The 14919-nt window shown below is 38.5% G+C and overlaps 1 protein-coding gene across 1 annotated transcript in view; it reads left to right on the top strand.

Moving 5' to 3' along the window:
- Positions 1-14177: 14177 nt before the first annotated feature.
- Positions 14178-14919, top strand: part of CCDC124 (coiled-coil domain containing 124) — a 177572-nt gene continuing 176830 nt past the window's right edge. Inside the window, exon 1 of the mRNA XM_053702874.1 lies at positions 14178-14396. The gene's annotated coding sequence lies outside the window, so the exon portion shown is untranslated. The remainder of the gene's footprint in view (positions 14397-14919) is intronic.

Consider the following 14919-nt stretch of genomic DNA (forward strand, 5'->3'; position numbering starts at 1 on the left):
GATGGAATAAAGAAGCTGGTTGAGAATTCTGTGGCTCCAAGAACCTAGAGGATATACGATAACTATTGTAAACAGTGGTTACAATTTAGAGGTGTAGAAATAAGGGGCGAGCGAAGTAGGTTCTTAGAATGGCTATGGTCTCTAAAAATGTGGGGCATGAAGAAAGGTCAGGTTGGCATAGTCTTAGCGGGGGGTATCATTTTTCACAAAAACTCAGGGACGTAGAGGACATGACAAAATCATTTATAGTAAGAAAGGTTTTCAGAGCGTGGCAAGTGGGTGAGGAAAGAAGGACGGATAACAGGGAACCGATTACGGTGGAGAGGTTGAAAAAATGGTGGAGGTATTGGGGGAGGTGTTCAGTGATAGGAACAAAGCAAGCCTGTTTAAAGTGGCTTTTGTAATGAAGTTTTGGGGAGTTTTGAAGAAAGGAGAATTGGTTGCAGCAAGTAAGGCAGATGAAATAAACAGGGTAGGAGAAACAGATGTGAGGGTATACGAGGATAATATAATGGTGCAAATAAGAAAATCAAAAACAGACAGAGGGAAATGGGGCTTGGGTGTCAATGAAAGAAACATGAAGCGTGGCATGTCCAGTGGCGGGGGTAAAAGAGATGCTAAGAACAAAGCGCGAGAAGGGTAGATTGTTCCTGAGACATATAGACGGGTCCAATTTGACAAGATTCCAATTTAAAAAAGTGCTGGAAATGGTCATAAAAAAGCTGGGATGGGAGCAACAGCGTTTCAGGCCACATTCATTCAGGATAGGGGCTGCAACTAGTGCGGCTGAGAAAGGTTGTTCCGAAGATAAGATAAAAAATTTGGGGAGATGGAAATCCCAAGCCTATAAATCTTACATTAGGCTAAAAGGGGAATGAATAGGAAGGGGTCGTGCTTACTGGCCGCAAATTATTGGCAGCGTTTTGGGTGCATATGAGGGCAGAGGCAGCGGGTGTAGGGACGCACCTAAGTTTTTCGCATAAGGAAGCAAATATCAGGTGTTTAGGAAAGAGGGGTATGAAATGGGAGGAATTAGTCAGGGTAGTGAGGTTGCCCGGATATATTGATAATACACTTGATATGGACATAGGCGCTTTTCCATTAAGGGAGTTAGAGGACAGGATAAAGGAGGTAATCAGTTGGTTAAAGGTGGCATGGCCGCAGGTACGAGTTGTGTGGTCTAACATAATATCTAGAATACACTGGCGCAACACAGAAACGCAGAGGGCGGGATATAGATCGCATAGGAGAATTAACCAAGTGGCGGCAAAGATAGTAAGGGAGACAGGGGGTAGGGTATTGGAGCACCAGTTGATAGCAGCCAAGAGAGAGGAGCTGTTTCGTGCGGACGGAGTCCACCTGAATGAGGTTGGGAATGATCAGTTTCTAGTGGACATAAGAGCTATGGTGGAGGAGTTGATCAAGGTAAGGAAAGGTCACTATGTTAGGTTGGGAGAAAGAGAGTCTTTGTTGGTGGTGAAAATGGGTCTGAAACGTAGGTGGGGCATCGAGGACGCGGGGGGGTACTCGGCTTGGGGCCGTGATCCAGTGGTCTAGCTGCTGGGCAGGTTATGCAGCGGGTTCTCTCGTAATTCCTCGGGCTTCGCCACGGGGGGATTTTGTGGTCTTCCTCCGATACGTGGACCCATGTTCATTGAAATGCTTGGGCATTATGTTGATTTGTGGTGTTGAAATTGTGAAATTGATTTATGGCTCTCTTATCAGATTTTGGCTGCAACAACAAAATCTAAACAAATTAATGTGACCTTTACATTTTTTATTGGCAATACTGGTGTTGTGTATTTATTTCAGGTTAACAAGAAAAGGGGAATTGGTGGGAACGGGGTGTATATATATATATATATATATATATATGGCATTGTTTTATGGGTTATGATTGGGAGGTAAAATGGATCCTCTAAAGCCTTATGCAATTTACAAGGCGTCTCTACACATTGCTCTCCTGTATCCAGTTAGCTAGCTTTATAGTAGTTACATGACATCTGTAAGAGAATCTCCCACAGATATCCACTTAATGTGGTGAAATATTTGAGATAGTTATACGATTTTTACAAGGAAAGTAAAATTGGATTGGTCTCAACAAAATATAATAGCGCTTAGTGTTGTAACAGCGTATCTTGATACATATATGTATTTAAGTGTAGGTGATCATCTCCTACAAGTACACTGACACACCATGTGATTATATGTACTAGTTGATTCTCCCAGGACACACTGTTATATCAATTCCAGTCTTTTATTATTTCTGCATATATCACGACGGACTCACAGAAATGATATTTTACAATACTGGATGCAGTACAATCATTGCACATTTATATTGCACAATCATTCTGACAGTGTTAATTCTACAGTTATTTGAATAGGTTTGTCTTCAATCACCCCATTATTGCACTTAGGGCTGTATTATTGCGGCTAGTGTTATTCCATGTCAAACATATGTTTATTGATCGTCGCATGAACTCAGAAACTGCAAATATCCTTACACGGCCAATTCACTAAATTTTAGTGGAACACCCTGAGGAGCGATATTCCCTATCTATGATAAGACACGCATACTTGTGTCCCAATTGAGGAAAATAGGCTATACTTTTGAACATACTGTTTAATGTGGTACTCTGAATTTGCTAGACTTGTGCATGGCGAAAACATTTGTTTCAGTTCGTTTCGGATCGATTCGTATGTTTTCGAATTTCGTTTTTGGATCGATTCGAATTCAGATACATTTGAATGCATTAGTTATGGATTCGTTCGGATTGATTCAGATTCAAATAAATTTGGATGTATTCAGTTCGGATTCTATTCGTAATTTCAGAAGTTCGGTATGTGTTAGGTGGGATGTGCTGTGTATTAGACTAGTATTATGTACTGTAATATTAGGTGTAACCCATAGCAGAGTGATATAACCTAATATACAGTACAATACTAGTGTAATTGTGATTAGTCCATGGCCATCCGAATGTTACGAATAAATCTGAACTAATTCGGATTTATTCAGTAGATTCGGTGCTATGGTAATTCGGAAATTCAAATTGATCCGAATCTTTGAATTTGACAAATTCATCCAAATTTATATTCGGAACGAATTGAAAAGCACATGTCTAGTGTCATGGATACCGGGCTGCAAGGGTTAAACCCCTACCCCCTACAACCTCACCCCTGTTGTTTCTCAGTGGTTTTTGGCTCCTCAGAGCAACCACCATCTCTGGAAGCTGTTTGTTTGCTTTGTGTTGGCTTGCTTTTGTGTTCAGAGAAGAGTTGGTTTATGACCAGGAAAACCCTCCTAGGGTGGCCGGGCTCCTGGAACTCCCGGTAGGCCACCTCACAATGGACACCCACCTAACTCCTCGCAGGCTGGCCGGGCTCCTGGAACTCCCGGTTGACCACAGGACACCCGCTAACTTTACCCCTGGTCGCTCCAGCAACCCTTTGTCCCAGAGCTCCGCTCTTTAGGGGATTGGTAGTCCCTAGGGAGGACAAGAGCAGTGGGAGTTATCAGAGGGGAGCTCCTTTGGGAACTGGGGTTTTTGGACACCCCTAACCCCATAACTTCAACGGACTGTAAAAATGACACCCTGGAAGTGCCACCGCTCCACCGGAATCACCCGAAACAGCTACCCCTAGGTATTGGGATTATGTGAGACTGTGGCTCCTATGGAGGTGCCGGGCTGTCTGGAGGGGCGGGAATGGCGGGAAAATTTTGGGATTGTCCTTTGTGTTATCAAGATGAGCTGTGTGTATAAAAGGAGTGTATGTTTTACAATAAAATCAGTTCTTGTTTAACCTGAATGCTAGTCTGTCAAGTTATTTGGGTTGGCTCCAGCTAAAATAACTTTCCTGGGCTACATAGTAGCCTGTTCCAGGCAGAGAAAAGATCATCAGGCAGAGCTACCCAGTCTGGGTAGCTGGAGTCTGACACAGGCTGGGACCCTGGGTACTGATGCTGTCGGGCATCAGGGCTGGCTACAGGCTGTGGTCACTTGCCAGCTACATAGCTGCAGTCGGCAGGGAGGAAGCAGGAACCGTTTGGCGGAGCTACCCAGTCGGGGTAGCTGGGGTATCCGTCATATCTAGAATTTGCCAATATCAGAGGCAGTGATTACCCACACAGTACCACACATATATATTTTGTTATTGGATTCAGTCTCACTTTGTTGGTTTTATTTTTTGTATTTATATGTGTCAATTTTATTGACACACTATTATTCATATTTTCATGTTCAGCACAGTCACTCTACTTGTCCCTTAGCCAATACCTTTTATTTATCCATATATACTAATAGGCAGCCTTACATGTTTAAACTGTCATTGCCCCATTGTTCATGCTATTCTTAAATATAGTTCTATCAAATGTTTACCCTTACCTACATATTTTTTGCCACCATAAAGATTACTTAAATGTATAATCATACACAGTCACTCTGAGCAGGTAAAGTGGTTTCTGGCAATCAGACACTGTCATTAGCACAAATAAAACAAACCATAATGCCACAGTTTAGGTTGTCATAGAAACACATAAAAGCAAAGAAATGCTGCTTAAAAAGATGATTGGTTCTTCAACTCAAAACACCAGATCAGCTCCTAGTGGTAGCTTTACCTTCTGCATATTCAAACACTGTAAGGAGTTTTGACTGTAAAGCACTCACGCTTATAAGCTTTTATCTGACAGTAAATTTAACACATGTTGGAGATTCTTTCATATTCTTTATCTTCTGAGCCATTTCCGCCCATCTCCTGACCTGCTTTGTACTTTTTAGATGCTGCTCAAATTTAAGCTCCACTGAAGGTCATTTTTCACGAGAAATCAGCACATTATATGGTTGTTTTCTTCAGCAGATTCACACCATTCCATTATTTTATGTACAGGTCATGACACATGAGAATTCAACAACAAAACATGTAAAATAAAATGTATATTTTTATTTAAGTTTTAATAAACAAGGTTATAAAAAATACGGTGTGGGTGTTTTCCCAAATATAAAAAAGGCCCTTTGGGTATATGTTAGGGTTGCCACCCGTCCCTTAAAATACAGAACACTTATAAGTTACACATGCTGCAGGGTGTGCAGGGAGGAATATAAATAGTGCTGTCCAGAAATACAATACATGTTCCTCCCTGCACACCCTGCAGCATGTGTAACTCATAAGTATCCAAGAAAACATGGCTGAGGTGGCAACCCTAACTACAACCCATTTCCCCAATATGTTTGCTATGCTCCATGTGTCCTGTGTCTACTTTTACCCACATGGGACTTATCTGGCCTACTCCCTCTATAACTAGTGATTTTGGTCTTTACTGAGTAAGTTGCACAATTACTATGGTCTCTACAATAGACCCGCTAACTACAATGCTTGTTCTTATATATTACTATGTAGCAAAGAAGGGTGTATGCAACACACAGTTATGTTACAGCTAAGGTAATCCATTTACCAAACTACTGCTATTATATCTTAACCATTAGATTGCACATACATAAGTATATCAACACAGGGTGTCTCCCTTAAAATCCCCGGTGTACTATTCATGATACTTTATATCTGACTCCCATAAGTTTGAGACACTAGAGCCTGAGTTTCGTTTTCTTTACTTTCAGTCAGATTGAGGGGGCCTACTTTGGATATATATACTCTCACTTCTAACATAAGCGTTTACAAGAAAGAGGGCTTACCATGCTCTGTAATTATACAAATCCTCTGACTCATCGTACATTGTCCTTAATTCATCTTACTATAGGTATAGGCATAAATTGGAATCTAGGAAGATAGATAATTTACTTTCGTTATTTAAATGCTTTTTGCTAGTTATATTTATTTAATAATAGTGTCGCAGCCCTCTTATAGTAATATCGGCTGGCCTACCATTTCATCTATTGAAAGTAGCCGAACAGCCACCCATGATCAAGACAAAACACACTTGAGCTTCTAATATACCCCTATCAACCTCATTTATGTTGTTATCTCTATAGTATTTACAGCTTACCACCACCATTGTCGCAGATGGAGATTCTGTTTATTTATGTATTCATACGTTATACGTTCCCTTAGCGACTACAAGATCCAAAGTCCCTTCCCTCAGCCGGCGACAGAGGGAAAAATCTTAATTACTGGCTTGAATATTCAGCATTGAATTCTGTACAGCATTATATGTCAGCTAATGTGTACATATTCCATATACATCAGGGGTATCCATTACTTACTATTTTCAACTGCTCAGTTGCTAATTTTTTATTACTGCTATTTACTATTTGTTGTTTTCATATAAGCAACCACAATATAGATATTAGTGTACGCTTATTTTATAATCTATGCCATGTGACCCAAGAGTGGTCTCTATGTAACTACCATTAGATATGGTCTTAGTGAATCAGTTGGCCCAAAAGTGGCCAGTTCAGAAGTTATCACATAAGCTTATTATACATAAAAGAGATATCATAATATGTCCAGCTATGTTACTATTGAAGTGTTGTATATAGAGATTACCACCTAAGCAGTGAACCTGATTTGGATATATTTTAGCCTGTCAATATGAGCAGTCCTATAACGCTGTAATTGATTAATTTCACCTATATGTATTACCTATAAGCTCACATTTACTATTCTTGTACATACTGTGGTGTATCCTGGTCTGGAAAGTTTTATTAATATTTACTTATATCTGCAGACTTACTTTATGCATTATGTGCATTGTCTTCACTTCTTTTTCTTGTTTGTCACTGGACATTTACTTGTTTTTGTAACTGACAAATATCTCAATAAAAAATTATTTAAAAAAAATAAAAAAAATAGGTAAATCAAACAGCCGCAAACTAGGTGCTTGCAAAGTATCTAATTTTCCAAGGTGTATAAATATGAAAAATGTAATCATACACTGTGATCTAGCAGGGATGTATAATGTTTATTTAACGCCTGAAATTGTGAGATAATAATGAGAGGTTGTTTTTATAATACCCTAGAGTATATACATTGTTGATATAGGGTTATACCTAAGTTGAATAACACCCTTAAAGGATTGTTTGTGCAAACATGCAACCGGTATCCAAACTTACTAAGAATTGCAGTCGCTATCCACCACCCTGGCTATCTGCCAGGAATGTGGTGATTACACAATTTAAAATGTATAAGTGTATAATTAGTGCGCCAACGGTCTGAAAATCAACTATCAATATAACAGTGAAACAAAATCAACTAACAATATCACAGTGATACAAAAATCTAAATGCAAATAACCATCATATAGAGATGATTATAAAAAATTGTAAAAAATTAGGACCAAAATAGGATACAGATAAGTTATTCCTAGGTCTATACTAAAATAGCAAATGGTGATGGTGAATAAGTGCTGTCTTGACAGTATACTCCTTAGATAAAAAAGGGGAGGTACTGGTATTTAAAATACAAGGCAATATTAGTAATAGACACAGCAATGTAGTGGAATCATTAATAGATTCAACGATATAGTGTAATCGTCCCAATATTCAGAGTTCAAGGTTATACATATGTGGTGGGCGTAATGTCCAAATCACAGGAGGCAAGCACTTCTTCAAACGATCCCTGTTGGTGACCCAGGGGTGGATACTACATAGAAAAGAAGATAAAAGAAGGCGCCAACATAGTGCGGTTACCAATGAGATGGGACACGCAATGCAAATAAAACCAAATACTCACAGGATAAAGGACACTTGAAAAGTGTCACAAGTGCCTTCTGGACCCTCAGAGTTGTCCAGCTAACTCCCACTCCACTGTGGTGGTAAGGTTCCGCTCGTCTCTGCCAATTTGGGTAGCTACGCTGGTGGTCTTGGCTCCTAGCCAATGTTCAAAAGGACTGACTTGCGGTCTACTCAGATCAAGATATCCAATTTAGATCCGTGCTCTCCAAAGAGGAGTGATACAGCAAGGCAAATGGTAGTTTGTATTGTGATGGCAGAATACAATGTTACCAATATAGATGTCAGAAAATGACACAATTTAAGTTTATAATAAGTTTTAAGCTACAACATCCCTTAGGGGATATTTTTTTTTTAACCCCTTAATGACCGGACCATTTTTCAATTTTCTTACCCTTAATGACAATGGCTATTTTTACATTTCTACAGTGTTTGTGTTTAGCTGTAATTTTCCTCTTACTCATTTACTGTACCCACACATATTATATACCGTTTTTCTCGCCATTAAATGGACTTTCTAAAGATACCATTATTTTCATCATATCTTATAATTTACTATAAAAAAATATATAAAATATGAGGAAAAAATTGAAAAAAACACACTTTTTCTAACTTTGACCCCCAAAATCTGTTACACATCTACAACCACCAAAAAACACCCATGCTAACTAGTTTCTAAATTTTGTCCTGAATTTAGAAATACCTAATGTTTACATGTTCTTTGCTTTTTTTCCAAGTTATAGGGCAAAAAATACAAGTAGCACTTTGCTATTTCCAAACCACTTTTTTTCAAAATTAGCGCTAGTTACATTAGAACACTAATATCTGTCTGGAATCCCTGAATATCCATTGACATGTATATATATTTATTTAGAAGACATCCCAAAGTATTGATCTAGGCCCATTTTGGTATATTTCATGCCACCATTTCACTGCCAAATGCGATCAAATAAAATAAATTGTTTACTTTTTCACAAATTTTTTCACAAACTTTAGGTTTCTCGCTGAATTTATTTACAAACAACTTATGCAATTATGGCATACATGGTTGTAAATACCTTTCTGGGATCCCCTTTGTTCAGAAATAGCAGACATATATGGCTTTGGCGTTGCTTTTTGGTAATTAGAAAGCCGCTAAATGCCGCTGCACACCACGTGTGTATTATGCCCAGCAATGAAGGGGTTAATTAGGTAGCTTGTAGGGAGCTTTTAGGTTTAATTTTAGTGTAGTGTAGTGGACAACCCAAATTATTGATCTAGGCCCATTTTGGTATATTTCATGCCACCATTTCACCGCCAAATACGATCAAATAAAAAAAAGACTGTTAAATTTATCACAATTTTAGGTTTCTCACTGAAATTATTTACAAACAGCTTGTGCTATTATGGCACAAATGGTTGTAAATACTTCTCTAGGATCCCCTTTGTTCAGAAATAGCAGACATATATGGCTTTGGCGTTGCTTTTTGGTAATAATAAGGCTGTTAAATGCTGCTGCGCAGCACACTTGTAATATGCCCAGCAGTTAGGGGTTAATTAGGTAGCTTGTAGGGTTAATTTTTAGCTCTATTGTAGAGATCAGCCTCCCACCTGACACATCCCACCCCCTGATCCCCCTCAAACAGCTCTCTTCCCTCCCCCACCTCACAATTGTCACCGCCATCTTAAGTACTGGCAGAAAGTCTGCCAGTACTGAAATAAAGATTATTTTTTTTTATACTGTCTGCAGTGATGGATCCCCCCATACATTTCTCTAACACTCCCCTGGACCCCCTCTACATATATGCCTCCATCTTGGGTACTGGCAGCTGTCTGCCAGTACCCAATTTGCACCCCAAATTTGTTTTTTTTTAAACTTTTTTATGTAAAGCATTTGTTTTCTGTAGTGTAGCTGGCCCCCCTCAACAATCTACATCCCTCCCCCTCCCAGATCCCTTACTAAAATACAGAGATCAGCATTCATCTGTATTGTTGTTTTTTTTTATGCACATTTTGCGTGCGCGCGCGCGCGCACACGCCACCCCCCGCCCCCCCCCGGCCGCACCAGCCCACAATCGCCGACAAGATCGGTAAGAGAGGCAATATATTACAACGGCAAACAGTGCCGATGGAAGCTGTTCCCACCCACCAATGTGAACAAATGTTTAGCCATCAATGGCCGATGCAGAGAGGGCCACAGAGTGGCCCTTTCTGCATCGGTGGGTAATATAGGGGATTGCAGTGATGTCTCAATATTGAGACATCACTACAATCCCTTGTAAGCAGCTGGAAGCGATCATGATCGCTCCCAGCACTTCAAAAGGCAGAGGACGTACCAGGTATGTCAATTGTCACTAAGGGGAGTTTTTCCTATGACGTACCTGGTACATCCTCTGTCATTAAGGGGTTAAAGGGACAGTCAAGTCCTAAATCAACTTTCATGATTTAGATAGGGCATGTAATTTTAAACAACTTTCCAATTTACTTTTATCACCAATTTTGCTTTGTTCTCTTGGTATTCTTAGTTTAAATCTAAGCCTAGGTAGGCTCATATGCTAATTTCTTAGACCTTGAAGGCCGCCTCTTATGTGAAAGAATTTTGACAGTTTTTCACCACTAGAGGGCATTAGTTCATGTGTGTCCAATAGATAACATTGAGCTCACGCACGTGAAGTTACCTAGGAGTCAGCACTGATTGGCTAAAATGCAAGTCTGTCAAAAGAACTGAAATAAGGGGGCAGTTTGCAGAGGCTTAGATACAAGGTAATTACAGAGATAAAACGTGTATTATTATAACTGTGTTGGTTATGCAAAACTGGGGAATGGGTAATAAAGGGATTATCTCTCTTTTTAAACAACAAAAATTCTGGGGTTGACTGTCCCTTTAAACTTGTCCTCTACCAGTTGATGTTGTAGCTTAAAACTTAGTATCAACTTTAATAGTCATTCCTGGCAGATAGCCAGGGTGGTGGATAGTGACTGCAACGTGCAGAAAATAAAAAGGCACTTATGTTTTAGGCAATTGACTTTATACCGCATAACAAGAGAGGAGGTGACAGATTTAGTAAAAACCCAGACAAAGAAGCCCAATGGATATTTAAACTAGACACAAAAGAACCTAAGGGTAATTAATTTAAGGTGGGATCTGGATCTATATCAAAGCATGCAAATTGATTTAAAATAATTCTAAAAAATATAGAAACAATCAATACTAATACTATATTGTTTTATGGACCCCAGACTTAGATATACATATAAAAAACAGTATCCCCCTGCTGCCTACAATATCAACATAGATTAGATATGGCAAAAAAAGTAATTTTGAAACCTAATATTTAAACTAATAGCTATTCTGAAACTTAATAGAGAAACAAAATCCATAATTAATATTACAAATTGTTTGCTATACCTATTCATCCCCTGTACACAATCTAACTTTTTGATTATCTTTTCAAACTTACCCTGTGCTATGGAATAATGCACCTGGTAATTTTGTAGCCGCTGAGATATTATTTAAACATATACTCACAACAATGTGTAGTACAATTAGTAAATAAATATATATATGTTATGTTAAATCAAATTTATAATATACCCCGGCTAATAAGAAATTGTATAAGTATCTAATCATACAATTTAGTAGTCTGCATCTGATACACTTGCATATTGTGACAAACACTAGGATATCTAACTATAATAATAGTGATTATAGTAATTTTATGTCTTATGACTGATTGAAATGATCTATCGGTCTATTTTACTATAGGTTCTAGTAGTATTGGTGACATTATAACCATGCAAACATTTCATTGAAGCAAATAGATTATATATTCGCTTTTTATATGATATAATCCCCTGTTTGAATACGTTTGTTAGACTGACAGCAGCATGTTTCCATTTGAACATTACGATCAGGTCTACAGCTTCGTTTGATTACTATGAACAACTTTTATGCACATTTTTTTATACGTTTGTTTAAACTTGTGGAGTTCTGTGTATATATGAAACAAGTGTTTGTAACACGTACAGTATATGTAAAACCACAATTTATCACCATATGAACACACACCTCACAAAGTGATACATAAGTCACTATTTAGGGGCAGTTACTACTCCTTGAATTAGAGTGTATATAGTAACAAGTAGGTACACCAGCCCACTATCTTTGAGAAAGCGCCAATATGGCATTAAACGCGTCACTGTTTGATCCCACGCTGCTTGGTATTTGTCTTTTCCACAAGATTGTAACATTGTAATCATGCATGAATAAAGGTATGTTACCGTTACTTTACTAACAAGCAGTGTGCCTCCATTGTTGTTTGGTTTTCTCTTACCATACCTTTGAAGTGAACATTTTCTTTGCACTAATATATGTATACTAGTCTGTGATTGGCTGATGTCTGTCACATGATACAAGAAGCCGGAAAATTGGAGGGGGGGGGAGTGTAAAAAAAAAAATAATTGTCTTTTTATCATGCACTTGTTAATTATGCAATTATACTGCATTGAATGGTACATTAAGCAGATGAAAACATGAAAAAGCATATTTATGCAATATTCATATTTAATAAAGGGTTTGTGTATTTACTGTAAATATTTCACATTCCAATGTTCTGCACATAGCAGAATATGTATGTGTGTGTATATATATATATATACACACACACACTTTTACATTTTAGATTATCCTGTCCAATTCTCCTCTGGCAGGCAGCAATACACTGCCCGCATTTACAATTGCACGAGTGCTCCTGTGCAACCCCACCTGCACACAGCTAATCTTGTGGGCAGGAGCTGTCAAACTTCCCAGGTTGAAATTCTTCACTCAAAAGGTGGAGAACAGGGCAGCATAGCTGCTTGATAAATGCTGACTGCAGGTTTGTCAGTGCAAACCTGCAGTCGAAGGGGAGAGAAGCGCTTGATGAATCGAGCCCTAAGTGGAAATCAGTGTTCTCCGCAGAAATGTTGGGTGGCATTATGAAGTAGCCGTGTGGGTGCAGTGTAATAATTTCTAATATAGAATTTTGCGCTAACCAAAGCCCAAACTAATTGCATAATTTAACTTAAATGTATTTAAACGTGGGTTGCAAATGTAAAGGAGATTTGACATTAGAAAAATACTATATGAACGAAAAATGTAGCACTGTTTAAAAGTAAGCAAGATCTCTGAGAATATGAAATAAAGTGACATAACATAGACCAAAAGTCCCAACACTGGATTAAGTGTTACAGGATCTATGTACTATATTAGTTAATTATATTTGTTTTTCCTCGTCTATGTTTGACTAACTAGATTTTATATCTAACAAAGATGTATTGTATTCTTATGTACAGTGTGAATAACAATGTAAAAAACAAACATGAAATGTCATCAAAATGCTTTATTTTGCTAAAACAAATGTTTTGTTGCAGACATGCCTGAATGCTGCAAATGCATTGCCAGCAATTAATTGGAGCAGCATTCATAATATAGCATGTAAAATATAGAGCTATCATTAACACAAACAGAATAGCTAAAACCAATTAACAGTTTTATTGGATACAAAAAAAAAAAAGGAAATGATCACAGGAAACAAGTGGTTCAATCAAAGGAACTGCTGAAAACATATTTTTCTTTAGCATCATTAGCAAACCATGAAATTTGCAGAGTAACAACCTTTTAGACGAGTACATAAAATCACGGGAATATTTGAAATGCATTGGGTCCGCCTGCAGATGCGAGGGATTATGCTTCCTCCGCATGCCATCACTCCCTTGGTTTTTTGAGACAAACAATAACGGTTCTTCCCTTCTCATGTGTTATCCTTTAGCATATTTAAGTTTGCTTCATTAATACCATCAACAGACACGAGCTGCTGTCGTCCAGTCTATTTTTATTGAGAATGTTGCGCAGCCCATCTTTGATGTCCTATCTTTCCTTTCAGTCTTTCCCCCAAGTCTCCATAAGCGAAGTGCCACTGCCAGTCCTTTACCAGCCTTCATCCTCCTGTCTCCGGTTAGAGTCCTCGCTTTCTCCGGGTTCTGTCTCCTCCTGCACCCTTCTGAGGAAGCCATCCTGGGCTTCGGTCAATCTGTTCTGGAGAGACAACAGGAGCCTGGCGTTTAGTCTGTCGGTCAGTGTGGGCTCCTCTCTCACGGGCCTGTCCTCTTCATCACCGGGCTCTCCAGACTGGCTCAATCCACGAAGAGCTTCGTTTTCCTTCTCCTTGTTCTGCTTGCTGCGCTCATCCCCCATTCTTATGGTCGACAAATCTACTACTAAGATACGCCGCCCAGTAATAGCACCGAAATTATTGCAACTTGACAATTTCCAGTCTAATTGACTAGGTACACAAGAAGCGACACTTCACAAATCAAATGTTTAGTGTTATATATACCCGAACTAAATGCCCATGCACAAAAGAGATCAGTGAGCGAGATGTGCTTTACGTAACAGGAAGGAAATATTATCTTGGCAAGCACCATCTTTGTTAAGGGCAATCTATTTTACCGTAAATGTTTTCGCTTATAAATTAGACCTAAACGGTAGTAATTATGTAATGAGCGGTGTATACCATTGATGTAGTTTTCATCACTATTATAATAAAGAAGAGCTGAGGAATTGTGCAAGTCACGGAAAGAAAATCTTCATGTATGTAAAACAGGATTAAACTGCGCAAACTCGAAAATTGTCACCTTTTCATGACGTCATAAGCGCGACCAGTAGTTGGTGGTAGGAGGGGAAGCGCCCGGGTAAGTAAAATATAAATACTGAGAGATTACTTCTGTTTATTTGCTTGTTTATGAAACGGTATTTTACAGGTGATTTTTTTTATATAAGGCCAAAGAATATATCAATGAGAACAAAATTCCAGTTTTTAATTTCCAAGACAGCAACAGAGTAGCAATTTTTTTAGGTTTTTTTTGCTTACCTAGGATTTGGTGTGACAGGTGTTTAGTCCGACACCTGATGACATAGTTGCTAACAATCTTGATACACTGTATTTAACAACAGTCATTTTAAATGTATGATTGTTAGTAACACTTGTGAATTGTGTAAACAATAATGGGCTTGTATGTTAATGTACACATTCTGTTAGATGGCAATTTAAAAATGTCTCATTATTTATGTACATAAATTGAGAGTACTCGACTTCTTCCATCTAGAAATATACTGGTTGTGTCTCTCCAGAGGGGATCCAATGTAAAAAGTGTTTTTGTCACATATGACTGCTGGTGACTGCTGGTTGTGGAAAAGCAGTTTGATGCTCAGATA

This window comes from Bombina bombina, chromosome 2 (genome assembly GCF_027579735.1).
Source record: "Bombina bombina isolate aBomBom1 chromosome 2, aBomBom1.pri, whole genome shotgun sequence".
Classification (NCBI taxonomy): domain Eukaryota; kingdom Metazoa; phylum Chordata; class Amphibia; order Anura; family Bombinatoridae; genus Bombina; species Bombina bombina.